Source organism: Felis catus, chromosome B2 (genome assembly GCF_018350175.1).
Source record: "Felis catus isolate Fca126 chromosome B2, F.catus_Fca126_mat1.0, whole genome shotgun sequence".
NCBI classification, from domain to species: Eukaryota; Metazoa; Chordata; class Mammalia; order Carnivora; family Felidae; genus Felis; species Felis catus.
This window is the reverse complement of record NC_058372.1, coordinates 81,654,368-81,673,002: the sequence shown is the minus strand read 5'-3', so window position 1 is coordinate 81,673,002 and position 18,635 is coordinate 81,654,368.

Sequence of the window (18,635 nt, the reverse complement as noted above, 5' to 3'; positions counted from 1 at the left end):
AAGAAATATATGTTAGAATGAGTTTTATAGTCATGGATAAAATACTTAAATGAAAAATTACAAATAACAAAAATAACTTTCATGACAAGTGAGAAGAATTTGATTAGTATTTCATGTCACTTAATTGGATATATTATTCATGAAAGACCCCAGATGGACAGAAGTGAAGACTGAAGTAATTTACCCAGAAATAAGGTACATTTCATGAGGTAACACATTCTCGTGGCCTGTGACTCAGGTTATACTCTGGCTTCTTCATGCAATGTATACTTTCCTAATATCTATTTCCTCACCATGAGATTCAAAGTAATACTGCCAGCCTTATCCCAGCAGATGATCTAAGCTTGAACAGATGAAAAGTTCTCTAAATAACTTCTTAAGAGGTTGAACCTACAGTAATGTAATTGTCCTATATAAACTCACAGCCACAGTCAAATTAGAAAAAACTAGTAGTGTTATTTATGGATTTAGTATTCACTTTTAACATAAGGTCTAAGTTCTTGCAGAAAACTATTTCAAAATGTTTTAACTTTGCATTGATCGCTTATCCCATTTTTTACTCCAACCTAATAATATTTCTGGGCATGCTGAGCTTACAGGGACAGTTTTAGTGATTAATGACCTCGATTTGAAAGGTCAGAGAAAATACAGAGGAAGAGGACTGGATTCAGAGCCCTCATTTCATAGTCACACTCTGACATCGTTTGTATTATTATAAGCAAGTTTTAAAAACTGTCACAGTCTTCTTGTCTATAAAATGGGAGTGACAATAGCTAGTTCATACAGTTGCCAGGAAGGAACTAGTCCAAGTATCCAAAAATCTCTTGCTGCATCCTATAGAGTCGTTGAATTTGACAAGGAGCCAGCATAGTTATGGTATTAGCCACTGTCAGTGAACACAGTCAGGGGTTTGAATTTTCTGTCCTAAAGGGTAATGTGTTAATAGTTTGTGAGCAGCTTGAAAAACATTTCTCCGGGCTCATCCTCCCTTCTGTATTGAATCTGTGATAAGATTTTAATTTAAAAAGTCTATGATAGGGGCGCCTGGGTGGCTCAGTCGGTTAAGCGTCCGACTTCAGCTCAGGTCATGATCTCACAGTCTGTGAGTTCAAGCCCCGCGTCAGGCTCTGTGCTGACAGCTCAGAGCCTGGAGCCCGTTTCGGATTCTGTGTCTCCCTCTCTCTCTGCCCCTCCCCTGTTCATGCTCTGTCTCTCTCTGTCTCAAAAAATAAATAAACGTTAAAAAAAAGTCTGATAAATATAGTAAATACAAACAAAAATGTAAATACATGTTAACTATTGTTTCAGAGATGGCTTCACATTTATATTAGACTCACATCTGGCAAAGAATCTAGTTTAGATAGCTATAACTCTCTAGTAACCAGGGGAAAATGAAGCATGAAAAGTGTGGTCCAGTAGCTTTTATGTTTGCTTATCAAAGAGTTTATTCAGAATTGAATCACTTTTCATCAGCATGAACTCTGGTCAGTCCTAGTCTCAAGCTAATTTGTAAACATTTTAATTTGTATTGAAATGTTGTCACTATGAAAATTGATATAAAATCATTAACTTTATGTGCAAAGTGTGAAACTCTTGGCATGGATTGTATCTTGTGTGTGTAAGTGTATGAATATTTTACCCCCACTCCTTTTCCATGACAAAATAAGTAGGAAGATATAGATCCATTTATTTTTTACTTTTTGGGGGGGAGGTCAATAAGTGAAGAATGACAGATTATGTCTCAAAAGGAAATCTTCTGCACCAAATCCACATTCTTTTACCTGGACCAAAAGAGCCTCTCAAGTAATGTGTGTACTTCCTATCTCCATGGAGAGTCCACCCCACCCCCAGTATCTGCCACCTCCTATACATACACACACACACACACACACACACACACACACACACACACACACTGATTTCAGGAAACCATTCAAACTCGTCCACAGAGCAAAACGCCCGCTGTAGCCACCAGTTGGGCTGTGAGCCTGCCAAGGCAAAAGCAAGGGCTTTTTAGTCATTGTTTGTCTTATTATTCTAATGTTGACTGAAGGTACACTCAAATTTAAGTCATCCCTAAATGTGCCACGTGTCCACATGCCCTTTCCTGTTCTCTCAGCCTGAAATAACTTTAATTTCTTTTCCAACTGACAAATTCTTAGATGCCTCTTAAGGCCAATTACTATACCTTCTCTTTCATGAAACTTTCTCAAAACCCTTGTACACTTAATGGCAGACTCGACCCCTACTCCCTTCTTCGGGGACACATTGCACTTTCTACTTATCCCCTTAACTGTTTCTCCTTGTGTATGTAATAATATTTCAAATTATTTTAGCACTTCTCATGAACCAGTCACTGTGCTATGTACAATTGGTGAGACATGAAAAAGAATCACCCAACCAGACAATAAGTGGGCTACAAAGGCTACTTTATGTTAACAGACGTTTGAAATCAGAGTGAAAACAAAATTCACCTTAAACTATACATTTGTCTCTCTTCTCTATTTGTATATAAATATAAATATATGTATATTTATACATACACATGTTTTTGTCTGCTTGGATGGGCCTGAACAGGGCCTTCTAGAAACTGAAACCCCTTCTTCTGTGATTTAAGTTGTGTTAAATTATTAGAGCAGGCAAAGCTCACTTTTCCTAGATAGCAGTCTAATTTATTGATGTTAAACATTAGGGAGGATACATGGCTCCAGTAAATGTCTTTGATGCCAAGATACCAGGAGATGCGATTGAAGACTCTCCCGGGGGAACGGGTAAGTACTCTGTGATATACCAAAATACATCAAGAGTGCATACAAAGGCAAGATCACCAGATTAGGCCTTCAAACTAAATGCAAGTTTTCTACTTTTAGGCTCACTTCTATTTCCAACCATAACATTCTAGTTTTATGATGGACTGTGGGTTGCCATGGTAGTAGAAGATTGATATGGAAATGTATCTGGGAAAATGGGTCATTGGAGAAGTGTTTTAACCCATAAAATTATTTCTCACAATTACTCATTTGGACTTTGCCTGAGACATCATATTGCTTAGCCCTATGTTGCTGGCAAATATCCTACAGAATCTAAAACATTCTAAGGTTATCTAAACCAAAGACAACTCCAGGGGACAGAGTTCTAAAGGGTGCTCATCTTTACAATCATTCCATTAAGTGTGTATAATATTATCTCCATTTTATAGATGGAACAGTCTGAGATGATCAGAGATTTGTATGGATTACTCAATTCATTTAGTAATAGAACCAAAATTTCAACTCGCGTCTGTTCAGTTCAAAGCCTATCTTTTCCAGTTTTTGATCACTCACTCAACAAATGTATACTGGGTTCTGCCATGTGTTAAACATGGGTAGACTCTGAGAATGCAATGGGGAACACGCATTCACAGTTCCTACCCTTATAAAAAGTTTATAATCTAGTGTGAGAAATATATAATAAACAGGTAAAAAATGTCAATTAAAAACTGTGCTGTGAAGGGAAAATTTAAAACCAATTGCTAAGGTAGGAAATAACTGTGCAGATCCTAATTCACATGAACTATACAGGGAAAGGCTCTATAAGGTGTTATTTAAATGGAGACTCAAAGGATAGAAAGGACCTGGGCATGTGCAGGGCAGGGGAAACATAGCAGGCAGGGGAAACTATAGGCCTTGAGCAAGGGAAGAACTTGACAGGCTTTAGGGCCAGAGAAATATCAGTAAGACTGGGCACAGCTACTGCCATGAGAAGCCACAAGAAAGAATCCCAGAGAAGAGAGGAGACAGATCACACGTGACCTTGTATGCTGCAAATAATAGACTCCTCCAGAACCCCAGCTAACACCCTTGGGGCCAGCGCTTCTCAAACTTTTATATGAATATTAAATCACCTGGAGATCTTGTTAAATTTGTTTTAAGTTTATTTATTTATTTTGAGATAGAGAGCAGGGTGGGCAGAGAGAGGGAGAGAGAATCTCAAGCAGGCTCTGCACTGTCAGCACAGAGCCTGACGTGGGGCTCAAACATGAGATCATGGCCTGAGCGGAAATCAAGAATTGGATGCTTAACCGACTAAGCCACCCAGGTGCCTGAGAGCTCATTAAAAAGTAAATTCTGGTTCACTCTATAGGAGGTGAGGCTGAGATTCTGCATTCTAACAAGCTCCTGAGTGACACAAATGCTGCAGGACTCTGGACCACACACTGAGTATCAAGGTTCCAGGGCCCACTTTTGTACTCTACCATTGGAACTTGTGGACCCTGTTAGCCTTTCTGATGCACAACCAAACCTCGAAGTGTGAGGGCACTGACACTCCGTGGGACAAATCTTAGCCAATGGGAACAAAAGTCAATGTCTTAAATTCTCTCCCCTGCCAACCCTCAAGATTGTTCTCTACATGACGCCTCAGAGTGTCCCAGTGGGATGGAGCTTCAGTTGCCCACAGTGGTGACCAGCTCAGAGGTATACCCTTGTTTTACCCACCCTTACTTGTCTGATTTACCTTGTTAGTTAGAAGTTTAAAGATGTTCTAATTTATTAATTTGCCTATTATTTAGTTTTGACCAGTCTACATTGTCTTTGTTTATATAATAAGTGGGGATAAGGGAATGATGGGGACCTGGGTAAATTCAGGTTTAAGATTGGAGACCCTCCCTCCGTCCACACACACACACAGTCAACCAGCTCTAGGAGTCAGGGTAAAGCAGCCACTTAGCTCAAGATCAAGAGATGGATTCACCATCACCAATTGACAGACATTTATGATATGGGAGGTGAGCTCCTGGGAATTTGCTATTTTTATTTCTGAGTTCTTTGTTAATTTTCACAATCAGATTCTCACTCTTAGAAGTACAGTGATTGTCCTGTACAAGTTATGTGCATTTGTCAGCTCCTGAATATGCCACTCTTTAACTTCATACATCAGAGTATTAAAAATTCATACATCAGAGTATTACACTCACATTATGCATTAAAAATGAACGTTTACACCATAAAGCACCTGGAGATTAATAGACAAGTTTAAGAAGTGAGAATAACATTCTACTCAGAACTTTAAAAGAGTAATTGTTTTCAAGTAAAAAATCTACAGTAAATGAAGGAAATATGCTTACTTTTAAACTTGTCCTGCATGTGAGTTTCCTTCCACCATGAAAATATAAGAGCATTTTATCTGTTCTACAAGGACACTTTGATAAGAATATCAAGTCTTCCTACTGGTCTGGGACAATCATGCCCTCTTATCAAGTGCAGGAATGATTTTATTTTTGGCATTTTGAACACCTTGTGGGCAGCAGCAGAAAAAGAAGCAGTTGTTCATCTCCTCCTCAAAACAAAATAAAATAAAAAGTCTTAGAAGCAGGCTCACTAAAATCTAATGACTGGAAAAGCAAGCAGACTGAATCTAATCTTTTCATTAAATTGCCTAGCTTCAATTACTCTAACTGGGTTACAAGTGCCCCAAATATATTTGAATAGGTGACTGCCAGTTTCTCACAATCCTCTTCTTTCAAGGTGGTGTAGCTATTCCCAAGCTTCATCACTATGTGAGGGCTCTATCCTGGCTGAGCAGATGGGCAGACAGGAGAACCAAGAAGAGCCTGGGCTCGGCCTCTCTCAAGTAGGTGAAGTTTCATTCGGAAGAAGGGGAAACAATATTGAAAACAACGGCAGCAGAGATGTGTCTAAAAAGGATTAATAAAATAACATTTATGCTGGATGATGAAATTCACTAAAGCTCTGAAGGCTCTGCACACAATTGTTTTGAACCTGATATTCCTTATGAGGTTTTCCTACTTTGTACCAATGATTATTCTGTATCTACCTCGGAGTTGTGGTAAGTGATGTGTTGATGGAGTAAAGCACTCGGCTCTTCTTTGTGAAAAAGATTGTTTTTATCTATTAAAAACATGGTTCTTGTATTTTTATGTAAAATAAGGCCATGCACTGTCACTATAAACTTGATTCACATGGGCTTTTTTATAGGTCTACGTGTTCATAGTCAAGGAGCAAAACCTATTTGGTGGGAGGCACTGACATTTTGACTGTAGGAAGAAGGAAATGGCAATAATTTCTCAGAAGCTGGGCAGATTATAAAAGAGATATAGAAAATGCGACCCAGGCTGATACTGTAACACCTCTAAAACACAGATGGTTGGCAGAACTCTGATAAGATGTCCCCCCACTGAATAAAAGTACAAAGATTGAATAAATCAAATGCCCACCATTGTGAACCAGCAAGCACATGGAACCATTTTCCCTCCATTCCATTCCTTGTTCTATACGGACACAAATTACATGACCTCAGGCAAAATGAAGAAGCTGTGTGTGATAACCCCCCAAAACTCCCTAACCTTTTCAAATTCAGTAAGGTATTTCATGATAACAGCTCTCCAGTTAGATATATACAAATTGCCTGCAGCACAAATAATTGTTCTGACTAGCTGCACACTTGCTCTATCCTCACAACTGACTTTTTAAAATGTAGGATATGTGGATTCTAGATAATAAACATAACAACTACTAAATGTCCCCAAAGTCATCATTGAAGGTGTTATCAAAGAAAGTTTATAGCACATGTAAAAAAATGATGGACATATTTATTCTTTTTTTGAAATGAGAGACCAAATAGCTAACAATAATTATACGCTGAAGTTGTTTCAAGACAATGATAGAACGGTGCCATCCACTGAAATATTCTGAAAAAAAATCTGTTTTATATATTCTTCTAAGTGTCTTCAGAACGCGTTATTATCTGTAGTCCTCACTTTGTCTGGTAGCCCAAATACCAAAGAAAAATGTAGTCAGCATATCATAGAATATATTATAAGAATGTTATTAGCTGGTTGAGATATATATAAACTATATTTCCTTTGTTACAAATTATGTATATTAGAATACCAGAAAATTTTCCCTACTAAAGTCAGAATTATGCAGTTAATTTTCATAACCTAGTCTTAGTGAGGAAAAGAGGGAGCCTCTCTTTGAAGTAGGCTTGGGCTCCAGGCCTGCAGAAACGACTAGAAAAAAATTTTAAAGAATAATAAGAAGATAAAAATATTAGACAATAAGCCTCTTACTCTATATTCCTTACTGCTAAAAAATCACACTACAGTGGAAAACCAATTCTATTGGGACAAGGCCACCAGAATTTCTGACAGTACAAAATCAGGCAGCATTCCTGTTTCCAGGCACATACTCTCTCCTGTTTACCATACCCATCCCCCTGGTCAAATGAGATGGTATAATAAATAATTTGTCTGGTCTTTGTCCTGAGTCCTGATAGGGAGCATCAATAGCCCTTAGAATTTCTTGAATGATGAGTGTCCTTGTTATGCTAATGAGGTGACTCACTTTAAGGCTAGTTAGCTTCAGGATAGGGGCTAGTCACCAGAAAAACCAACAAACAACCTGCTTAGAGGGCCTGAACTTTCAGCTGCCTGATCTGTGGGAAGGTGGGAGGGGCCACAGATTGATTCAATCATGCTTACATAATAAAATCCCAAAAACTCTGGAGGACGAGGCTCGGTATAGCTTCCTGGTTAGTGAGCACATCAGTGTGCAGGAGAGGGAGGGTGGGGGGTGGGGGAGACATGACCTGATTCCACAAGAAGAGGGCACAGAAGTTCTGTGATCCTTTCCAGGCCATGCACTATGTGCATCCCTTATAATTAAACTGTAATCATAAATATAGTACTTTCCTGAGTTCTGTGAGTCACACTGGCAAATTATAGAAACTGAGAGGGTCATAAGAATCCCCAAATTTGCATCCAGTCATTCAGACATGTGGGTGAGATAGGGATACCCTGAAAGCTGTAGATGATGTCTGAAGTAAAAAAGGGGTAGGGGATTTAACCTATGGAGTCTGTGCTAACTGCAGGTAGTTAGTGTCAGAATTGAATTGCAGTGTATCTAGTAGGTGTTAGACCAATTAGGGGTGAAACAGTACGTGCAAATATTTTAATAAGATTAAGTTTCTAAAGAAAGATCATTTGAATAAAGAAAACTATGGAAATCTCTAAGTATTTGTGAAAGCAAAGAAAAAAAAGTTAAAAGTTCCCATCACATTTATCCTTCCTGAAAACAAAAGTGCACAAATAATTAATCCAAGAGTAGGTAAAATATATTGTATATAGGTTGTATGACGAGAACTTGGAAAATTTTCAAACTGAAAGATATATATCTCTTCTATCAATATAAAAAGAAAGAATCAGAAACTCTGTAAATGAAAAGATATAATAAATAAGAGAATAAATATAACTCGTAACATATTATGGCCAGACTGTACATAACTGATGTTTAACAGAAGAGAAGGCATTTGAACTTGAACTTGACGCTATTATCAAGTGTGCCACATTGGATTTATGCCACATGAGATTACTAAAATAGGAATATGTCTCCTGTTCTAGGGTATAATCACACACACACACACACACACACACACACACACACACACACATTTGGTATTGTACTTAATAATATGTGTATAATTATAATATTATCAATGCTGTTTATTGGTTTTCAATTTTTATACTAACTGATATATATGCAGTACTTAATGTTGGTGGCACATTAAAATTGCTTAAGTATCTTATGAAAAATAGTAATTCATAGGCTCAACACCAGAGATCGTGATCTAATTGGTCTGGGATGAGACTTGGCATCAACATTTTTTTTTAACATTCATAGATGATTAATACACAGCTAAGGTTTAGAACCATTGAAATAATAGCATGGGAGACTTAATTATACAGAATGAAATGTAAAGGTTACAAACCTTGATGAGGTAAAAGAAAAGAATGGTGTGGCTGACAGAGGTTTGGGAGCAGGGTAGACAAAAATGATGGACAGAGGATAAGTTTAGCAATGTACTCAACATGGCAAAAGCCAGTGATGCCTACTTAATGTAAATAAAGAAACAGAAATTGAAGTACATTATTTAAAGTTATGAAGATAACCACCAGAAGCCTTTAAAAAACTGCAATGGGCTAATTAGGAAAATCTAAGTGATTGGTTAGTAAAGGTAGTAAAAGATAGATAAAGAATCTAAAATTGATTAATCAAGAAACAGGCAAGATATCTGCATCCCCATGTTCATAGCAGCATTATTTACAGTAGCCAAGACATGGAAACAACTTAAGAGTCTATTAATGGATAAACAGAAAATGTGATACACACACACATACACACAGTCTTCCTCCTTCCATCCCTCCCTCCCTCCCTCCCTCTCTCTCTCTGCAATATTTTCAGCCATGAGAAAGGAAATCCTGCCATTTTTGACAACATGAAAGGAACTTTAGGCATTATGCTAAGTGAAGTAAGCCACACAGAGAAAGACAAATACTGTATGATCTCACTTATATGTGGAAACTAAACAAACAATAACAATGATCTCATATAGATACAGAGCAAACTGGTGGCCTCCAAAGGCAGGAATGGGGGATGGGTGAAGTGGGTGAATGTAGTCAAAAGGAACAAACTTCCAATTATAAGATAAATAAGTTTTGGGGATATGATATACAGCATGGTGACTATAACTAACAATAATTTTCTGCATTGAAACTTGCTAGGTTGGTATATCTTAAAAGTTCTCATCACAAGAAAAAAAATGTGTAACTATGTCAGGTGATGGATGTGAACTAAACTTACTGTGGTAATTATTTCCCAATATATGCATATATCAAATCATTCATTTTACTGTACAAAACTAATGCGATGCTATATGTCAATTATATGTCAATCAAAAAAAAAAAGAAATAGAAGCATAAGCACTTCAGAATTATGTTTGTTTTCAACAGAAGAGCTAAATACATAATAAAAACATGGTCGCTCCTGGAAAATGATCCTGGGAAGGGGTAATGGAGCTAAATTTTTGCTTTTAATTTTGCACATTTGGTGAGGTGTAATTACTTTTAAACTATGGTCATGTGCTGCATTTAAAATTATTTTATTAAAACAGTATTTCTCAAAGCTGCTATCTAACTTTGTGATTAAAAGTCATGAGCAATTCTGTAAAATAAAGTAGCAAAAAGGATGTAAAGTCATGCACAATATTATATCAATCTTTTCTTTTGAAAGCAAAGGCCAGAATTTAACCATCATACCTTCTCTTTGTTAACTCATCAAGTTAATATGACACTGTTATTCAACTTGAACCAAAAAACATACACTACAATTATTTTATAGTACTTGCTGCAACCCATTCTAGACAAGCTTTTGAAATACTTTATATATTCAGCATGTAAAACAGACACACATTTTACCAAAGCCATCAGATTCTTATAAAGGATTTTTAAAGAAATCAATATTACTATTGCCTATTCATGATATACAATTTCTATAGCTCAAGTACAAATAAATGAACATTTTTTTCTAGAGTAGGCTATTTCCTATTGTTCATTCTTCCCCTTTTGGTTATTATGGTCTAAAAATAATATTCCTCTATAGAGGAAAAAGAACATTTTTTGTGGCTGAGTTGGCAAATACTTCAGCATATTAAGACATAGTAGATCCTCAATCAAAATGGATTGAAGTCCCTTCAAAACAGACAATTCCCAAGGTTTTGTAGCTCACATTTAAGTGACATAATTCCTAAATTTTTTCTTTAAGTATTTTACCCTTCCTGGTCATTACTTTTATTATTAATAATAGCAACCTATGGCTGCATAGTGCATTATAAAATGTTCACAAAAAACTTTGAAATATATTATTTTAGGTAATCCCACATATAGCACATAGAATTGATAGTATATCCTCACTTTAAAAATGATGAAATTGAGATTGAGTGTAACACTTTTCTAGAAATCTACAGATTTTAATGAGAAAACAGAATTTTAAACTAGTTCTGACCTTCGCTCCCAGCTCATGCTTATTTTCTCACTTCATGGGCTTGAAAGGAATAACTTGTTTTGCAACTCTCATGCTCTCATGTATCAGCCATTGGGTAGTTGTTTTTTTTTTTTTTTTTAATTTTGTTTTGAGTTGTTACTTATTTGAGAGAGACAAAGACAGCATGAATGGGGGAGGGGCAGAGAGAGAAGATGAGAGAGAATCCTAAGCAGGTTCTGAGCTGCCAGCAGAGATCAATGCGGGGCTCAAACTCACAAAACCATGAGATCATGACCTGAGCTGAAACCAAGAGTCGGACACTCAACCAACTGAGCCACCCCACCACTCTGACCATTGGGTAGGTTATCCAAAAGAAGGTAAAACCATGTTACCTATCCTCATTAAACACTTATATTCCAGTAGAGAGTTATATCCTTGAAAATTTTCCATCTCAGAATGATGTGGAGGTGCAAAATGATAATCTAACCTATTTTCACCAGAATATTCAATGTTCTCAGATTAAATGTAAGGTCATTTGCCTTATAGCATTTAGAAATATATTTCAGTGCAACGAAGATTAATTATTAAGTACTGACAATAAACAAAGCATTCAGCTAAAAATTTATGGACAATTGGTTATGTTTTTCCCTGCTGCTTCATAGGCCTCCACCCACTGAGGTTGATGCACTCAGTGGCTGGGTGACTACACTTTCAGAGTTAAACGGCAAAGTGTACATTAAAAATTACATTACTTCAGCTTTAATGGTTGTGAGTACCAAGACTTTCATTGGCATGAGATAAATTTAAGAGACACAAATTCCCAAAACTTCCCTTTAAATATCAAAAACAGAGGCTGTCACCCCAACAGAACAAGGATTTCCTAATGGCATAAATTAGAGAAGGTACTAGATACAAAATGCTTATAATTTCATCTGTCCCATGAGGAGGTAAAAAAATCCTTTCTGGGATGGATTGGATACAAAATTGGCAAAAGAAGATGGTAGGAAAAATAAAAGGAGGTAGTGGGAGAACGAAGGAAGCAAGAAAGTTGTGATTTGTGATCTGAGTATGTGGCCTCACCCTACTCCTCCTTCTGGAATTTGAAACTCCAGGATGGTGGTGGGGTGGAAAATAAAACCCAAATCCTGGGAGAGAGGTGGCTTCTTTCCAACTGCTCCTCAATGGGGAGCACCTTCAACAAGAGCCAACATGGAGGCCTGGTCAGCATCAGGAGATAAACTAGGCTCTGTAGAGTAGATAAGCGGCCACAGGATAAACCAGCAGTGGTGACAACAGTACTAGATATAGGGAGGACAGAGACAGTATGTTAGTCTCACCTGCCATTTGGGAGAAAGAAGGGAGGGAAGAAGCCTGGATTCAAATATTTACAGAAAAAATATTAAAGGTTCAAGATTATGGTGTTTTTAAAAATTTTATCTTTTTTACAGCCATCAGGAATAATAATAATAATAATAATAAAATAATAATAATAATAATAATAATTAGTGATACAACAGCAAATTGAATTGAGTTATAGAAAATAAGATTGCATTTCTACTCATCTGAGAGTGAAAAGTACAGCCATGCTACTTTATAAATGGAAGTAAAATGGGTTGTGACAAACAGCTAAGCTAAAGACTATAGAGAGAGAATAACCAATATAAAATTTTTGTTTTTATATATTAGAATATTGAATGTCAAATCCAGAATTTAAATATGAAGAAGTCAAAAGTATCTATGTTTATAAACCAACAAAAGGCAATACAGTACATTTCAGCTCTTAATTCAACTTTTTGGTAGAATCTTAAAAAGATTATATATTCTCACACCTTTTTGGAATAAGCTGTATCATAACATTGGCTTGGTACTTCTGATTCTTTAAAACTGGTGCTCTAGTTTAACAGTGAAATTTTTAATTTTGAAACTTTTAATTCTTGGAATGTTCCTTTCTGAGAATTAATTCAATAGCTGTTAGATTGATATGGGTCACAACTGGATGTATCACTAGGATTGTCTCCCATTTCTTTTGCTTTCGCTCATTTGGCAATAGCGACACATACCTTGAGATTCTTTAAAAAGACTCCTGCCTTAAAGCTTCTGTGCTGTCTGTTCCTTTTGCTTGGAATCATCTTCCCAAAAATATCAATGTAATTAACCCCCTGCACCTCCTGTAAGCATTTGTTCAGATAGCACCTTGTCCATGAAGTCTATTCTCCCCAGCTTTGAGCACAGCAATCTGACCCACAATCTGGTACTACTGATCCCTCTCATCATGCTCTACTTACTTGTTTTCAAAACACCCATTACCTTCTAAATACTATGCAATTTACCTATCCATTACTGTATGCTCCCCACACTCAAACATAAGCCCCAGGTGGGCAGAGATCTTTGTCTTCTTTATTCATTGACAATTCCAAACTAGAACAGCACTCAGAGAAGGTGCTCAATAAATACACAATGAATGAAAGAATGTTAACATTTCACATCTAATCTCAAATATTTCTTATATGTAATTTTATCTTCAGAATATATCCTTTCATGTAATAAATAAGAGCTGTTCTCTCAAGTTCTGAAGATCAAAGGGGCCTGAACGTTTCAGTGACCATCCTAGTCTCTAGACTGTTTCACACTCACTGAGTCCTTATTTTGGAACATTGGTTCAAAGAGTCTGCAGTTTCAGTCTCAATCCACTTTGCATTTTTCCTTAAGAAAGTGTTTTTGTGCATAAGGCCCCATCCTTCTATTGTATTGCTTGCAGAGACTGTGAGAACTGACCATAAATTAATGAAATGCCCCAAGATTCCCAAGACTTAGACCCTTTTGCCCATTTTCATTTCACATCTTTTAAAATTCTCATGACCCCCACCTCCACCTTGTTCTCTTGCTGGTCCAGCCTTCCCCAGTAATCAATCCCCTTTGATTTACACCTTCTAGATGACAGGCTTGTCCCCTTCACCCAACTATTTACACTTCTCTGAGAGACCCCTTCATCCTTTATTTTATAAGGGACTAGTTTGCAACATATATCTTCATATTTCCATGCCAATAAGGGTCATCTGCAACCCCTTTTGGTCCCTAAGAACTCTAAAATCAATCATCTTTCCTCATCCCTAACACTGACAGCTAATAATAGAGATTTTCATGATGGAAGGAATTAATTCTGTTCATCTTACAAGCATGAGGCAAGATTCTAAAGTAATTTAAACAAATAAATTTTCTTCAAGACATCATTAATTACATTTAAAATTTCAATGCCTTAAATCTTGACCTATAGGAAATATTGACCTATAGGAAAAATTTTATATCAGTCTAAGAACTCCATGCTCATTTTCCTTGTCTGTACCCAATGAAGACTGTGAACTTTAAAAAAAAATCAGAATCCTAACTTTTCAGACACTCAAATACCATCTCCATTCCAACTTCTCTACTCTGCCCTCAATAATCTCACTTCTGGGACCTTTCCCCTTCAGTCTGGTTTTTCAGCTGTTTAATAATCCTTCTTACTTCCCTTGACCCTGCTCCTCAGAGTTTCATCATGATCATTTCAATTTTGCAGCTACTCTTCAGCCACTTCTGCTGGCAGAAAAGTAATTTTTTTTACAAGAATGCAATATATCAGATATCTACATTAAGGTGCAGCGCATATCAAAAGTCTTTTTTTGTCTTTTTCTTTTTTTTATAAAGAAAAATGTCTGGGATGGCCTTGATGATAAGAACAGAAATGATATCAAGCATCTCACTTTATAGAATCTTAAATGTGAAAAGCATTAAATAAAAAAATAAATCACATCATACATATTCTACATGAAGTACATACACACACAAACACGCATACACTCATATACATATATTAGGAGAGAGTAAGGAAAGAAAAAATAAGGGGAGCTAGGTTGAATTCTTCACTAAAACGTAATATCCTCATGCTATCCATGGTGTGGATTTTTTTTTTTAATGAGTGAGTGGGATGAAGAAAGAGCAGGGCTTTGGAGTTGTAATTTATTTCTGAGACAGAAGGATAATTGTGCTCTCTAGTTCAGTAAATCTCAGTCTTAGTTGAGTTACAGGCAAGTACTGACAGGACAAACTGAATAGTTGAATTCAGGCGGTATAAATGATAAGGAAGACATTTGAATAAGACACTATTAAGTTCAAAGATTTGAGAAAACTAACATGGCAGTGTGCTGGCTCAAACATACAATCAAACCCATGAGCTTCCACAAAACACAATTTCTTGGTTGTTACTTGACTATTTTTCATACTGATAGATGTTTTGCCCTTGGGGTGCACTGCTTTGCACATAAAGAATGATTCTGCTTTGTTCCCATTAGTTTGAAAGACAAGACAGTGACACTGTGCAGAACAGAGTCCAGTATGAACACTGTATTCAGAACAAACCCACTTTCAAAAGCCCTATTCCGATGATAAAGAAACAGATGCTATTTTTTTTGTGTCTGAATTTGTGATCCCTGCAGTATGAGGGGAAAGACATCGAATGTGTTCCCTGAATAGCAATGAAGTATTGGAAAGCAATGACATTCTAATCACTGCTTCAAATGTCAGTGCAAGGATGCCGTGGGTAGCAGCCCCAGTACATAAGTTAACGGCTTTACTGTAAAACCACAAGGGAGCAATTAATGGGAAGCTGTTACTAACCTTCATGCATTCCATTGCTCAAGTGTCTAGAGAAAAGGTCTAATTATAGTTCTAACCTTTCCCAATGGGCCATGAATGACTCTCCAAATATAGGATGTTGTGTAAGAAAAACTATGATGAAGACATAGAATTGACATATAATTGAATTTTCTAACACAGTGTACCCATAGTAGAGCAACAAATCATGTTGGTAACTTGATTTTCACCAGTTTTTCATTAGAACAAAAATATTATACTCTGCAAAAAGATATATGATTAAGAAAAATCGAATAGTTAAACATATGAAACTTCCCATGAAAGATATAGTAGACATAGTATCAGAATATTATTTATATCTGAACTAAAAGCATAACTATTTAAAAGACAAGTATTTTATTTGAAGGAAGAACTAGGACCAATATAGAATGTAAGACTTAGCAGCCCATTAAGCAATGTGATTAAAGGGAATCTGGTTAGCAAAGGATTTTCATTCCCCCCAAATTTCAATAATTAGAAACAACATGAAAAAACATTTGCTTATAACAGAAAAAAAAAACCCTAAAAGCGCAGTATCACTTTTTAGGGGGCATGCATTTCAAGATGATGGAACATTTGTTGTCTATTCTAGGTAAGATGCCTCTTGAAGAGTGCGGAAATTGACATTTCCATGAAGTCCAGAGACCCTATTCATTTACAAAACATTCATTGAATTCTTTGTGGAAGGAAGCTATACTGAGAAGGATAACAAACTCACTACTTTCAAGAAATATATAATGTATGTAGAGATTGAAGAAAATACTGAATAAATATATGAAGCAAAGATGTAGTGGGAACCCTGTAAGTGCCTAGCAAATACAGTGATACCTGGTACCCAGAGGAAATATTGAGTCCAGAGGATTGGAGTGATCAGAGATGCTTCCTAATGAAGTTGGGGCAGATGACCTTGCTGAGCATTCAGTCAGGGAGAGATCATTCCCTAGGTGATCCTTACTTATTCCTCTCCTTGAATACAAAAGGAAGAATTGTTTCCTCCCATTTCATCAAAGAAAAAGCTATAGATCTTTGATAGCCTAAAAAGTCATACATGATCAACTCCTCCCCTCCTCCTTTTAAACCCCCTCCTTGTCCCTTTTCCCCCACTTCATTTTTTACTACTTGCTCCTTTGTTCATACTGCTCCAGCCACACTGGCCTCATCCACAAACACTCAGAAACTCAGGCATATGCTGCCTTAGGACATTTGCACAGCTCTTTGCTCTACCTAGGCCATTTCACTCTGCCTGGACCACTATTCCACTAGACATAGGCATGGCCACTTTCTGCACCTTCTCAATCCATGTCTCCTAACCAGGACTCCTGGCACTCCTTACACACATGTTCCCTTCAGCCTTCTAACATGTATATGTATGTACACATACATACTTACATATACATATACACACTTAGCTACACACACACACACACACACACACACACACACACACACACACTTTAATTATTGTTAATTTTGGCTCTCTCTTGCTAGGATGTAAGCTTCCAACATACTGGAATCTTTGTTTTCTTCACTGATGTATCTCAAATCTCTGGAACAATTCCAGGTACAGGACAGATGCTCTGTAAATCTTTGTTGAATTGAATCAAATACTCCAAAGTTTCCAATAAGTAAATTTTAACTATAGATCCATTTTGTGATAAATTGATGAATAGTATACTTCCCCAATTTATAAAAAAATCATTTTCCTTTTTCATATGTATAATCTGGAGTCACAAGCATCTATTTTTAAATTGGTTTTCAAATACATTTAATGTCATTCTCTGTCTTTTTTCTTGCAAAACATGTAAATGTAATTGTGGTCATTTTAAAATGCATTAGTTGGATAAAATTATTAGGAAATGAAAATTGGGTAAATACAAATGCTTCCTTTGTTTTACTTTAAATTCCTCAAGTCACTTTTGTAAATATAAACCATATCTGATAATTTGGGGATAAGAATGTTTTAAGAATAATTTGAAAAATATGATAACATATTTTATCCAACTTCTCATTAACTTTTAACAATGCAATTACATTTTAAAAGCAGTATTATATTGGAATCATTGATATAGATTTAGCAAATTTTATTTACATTTTATTTATTTTATTTTTTAAATTGTATTTTAGAGAGAGAGAGAGAGAGAGAGAGAGAGAGAGCACATGAGCAGTGTAGGAGGCAGAGGGAGAGAGAGAATGTTAAGTAGGCTTCACCTCAGCTTGGAGCCTGACGTGAAACTAGATCCCACACACTGGGACCATGACATGATCTAAGCCAGAATCAAGAGTCAGAGGCTCTACTGACTGAGCCACCCAGGTGCCCCCAACTTTTCTTTAATTTTTGATTTTTAAAATTGTTTTATTTTATTTTACAAAGAGAGAGAGAGAAGCAAATTGTATTTACATTTTAGTCACAGGTCTACAGTAACTTTAGTTTGTAAAATTTTTACACATAAATAAACTTTTTGTTTTTTTCTCTTCTAGGTTATACATACATACATACGTGTGTGTGTGTGTGTGTGTGTGTGTGTGTGTTTATATATACATATACTTATTTGTTTGTGGATTTCGTGGCTGTTTGCTGTACTTAACTCCAAAGGGGACCCACATGATGAGTAATATAATAATCATGGGCATATATCCATTAAATCATGTGGCATAATGTTTAAACACTAAGAAAACAAAATTAATGTAAAACCAGTGATTGGATTATTTCAGCAATGTAAGACAACAATGATAAGTGTTGCAATGATTTTGCCCCAACTATTCAAAACATTGTCTAGATGACAATAAATTCTTGTTAGGTAAGAATGCTATGTAGTTTATATATATATATATATATTTTTTAAGAATATGGCTAGTTCATGTGCCTTTTACATAAGAAAGTGTAAATAAACTATGCCAAAAAATTAGACTCAATTTTTATTATTCATTTATTAATTTAAAAATATTTACTGATCTCCTATTATGTTTCAGATGTTATGCTGTTAACAAAGAAAAAACAATAGAGATAAAATTGGCTGAGCATATATTAGAATACTGGAAAGGAGTTTGAACAGAATTTTTGGGACAGAATTTTTAATGGTGAAGCATGAGATTGTACGTAAATATAAGAAACATAAAATAATATCCTATCTCTTTCATGTTATCACAATC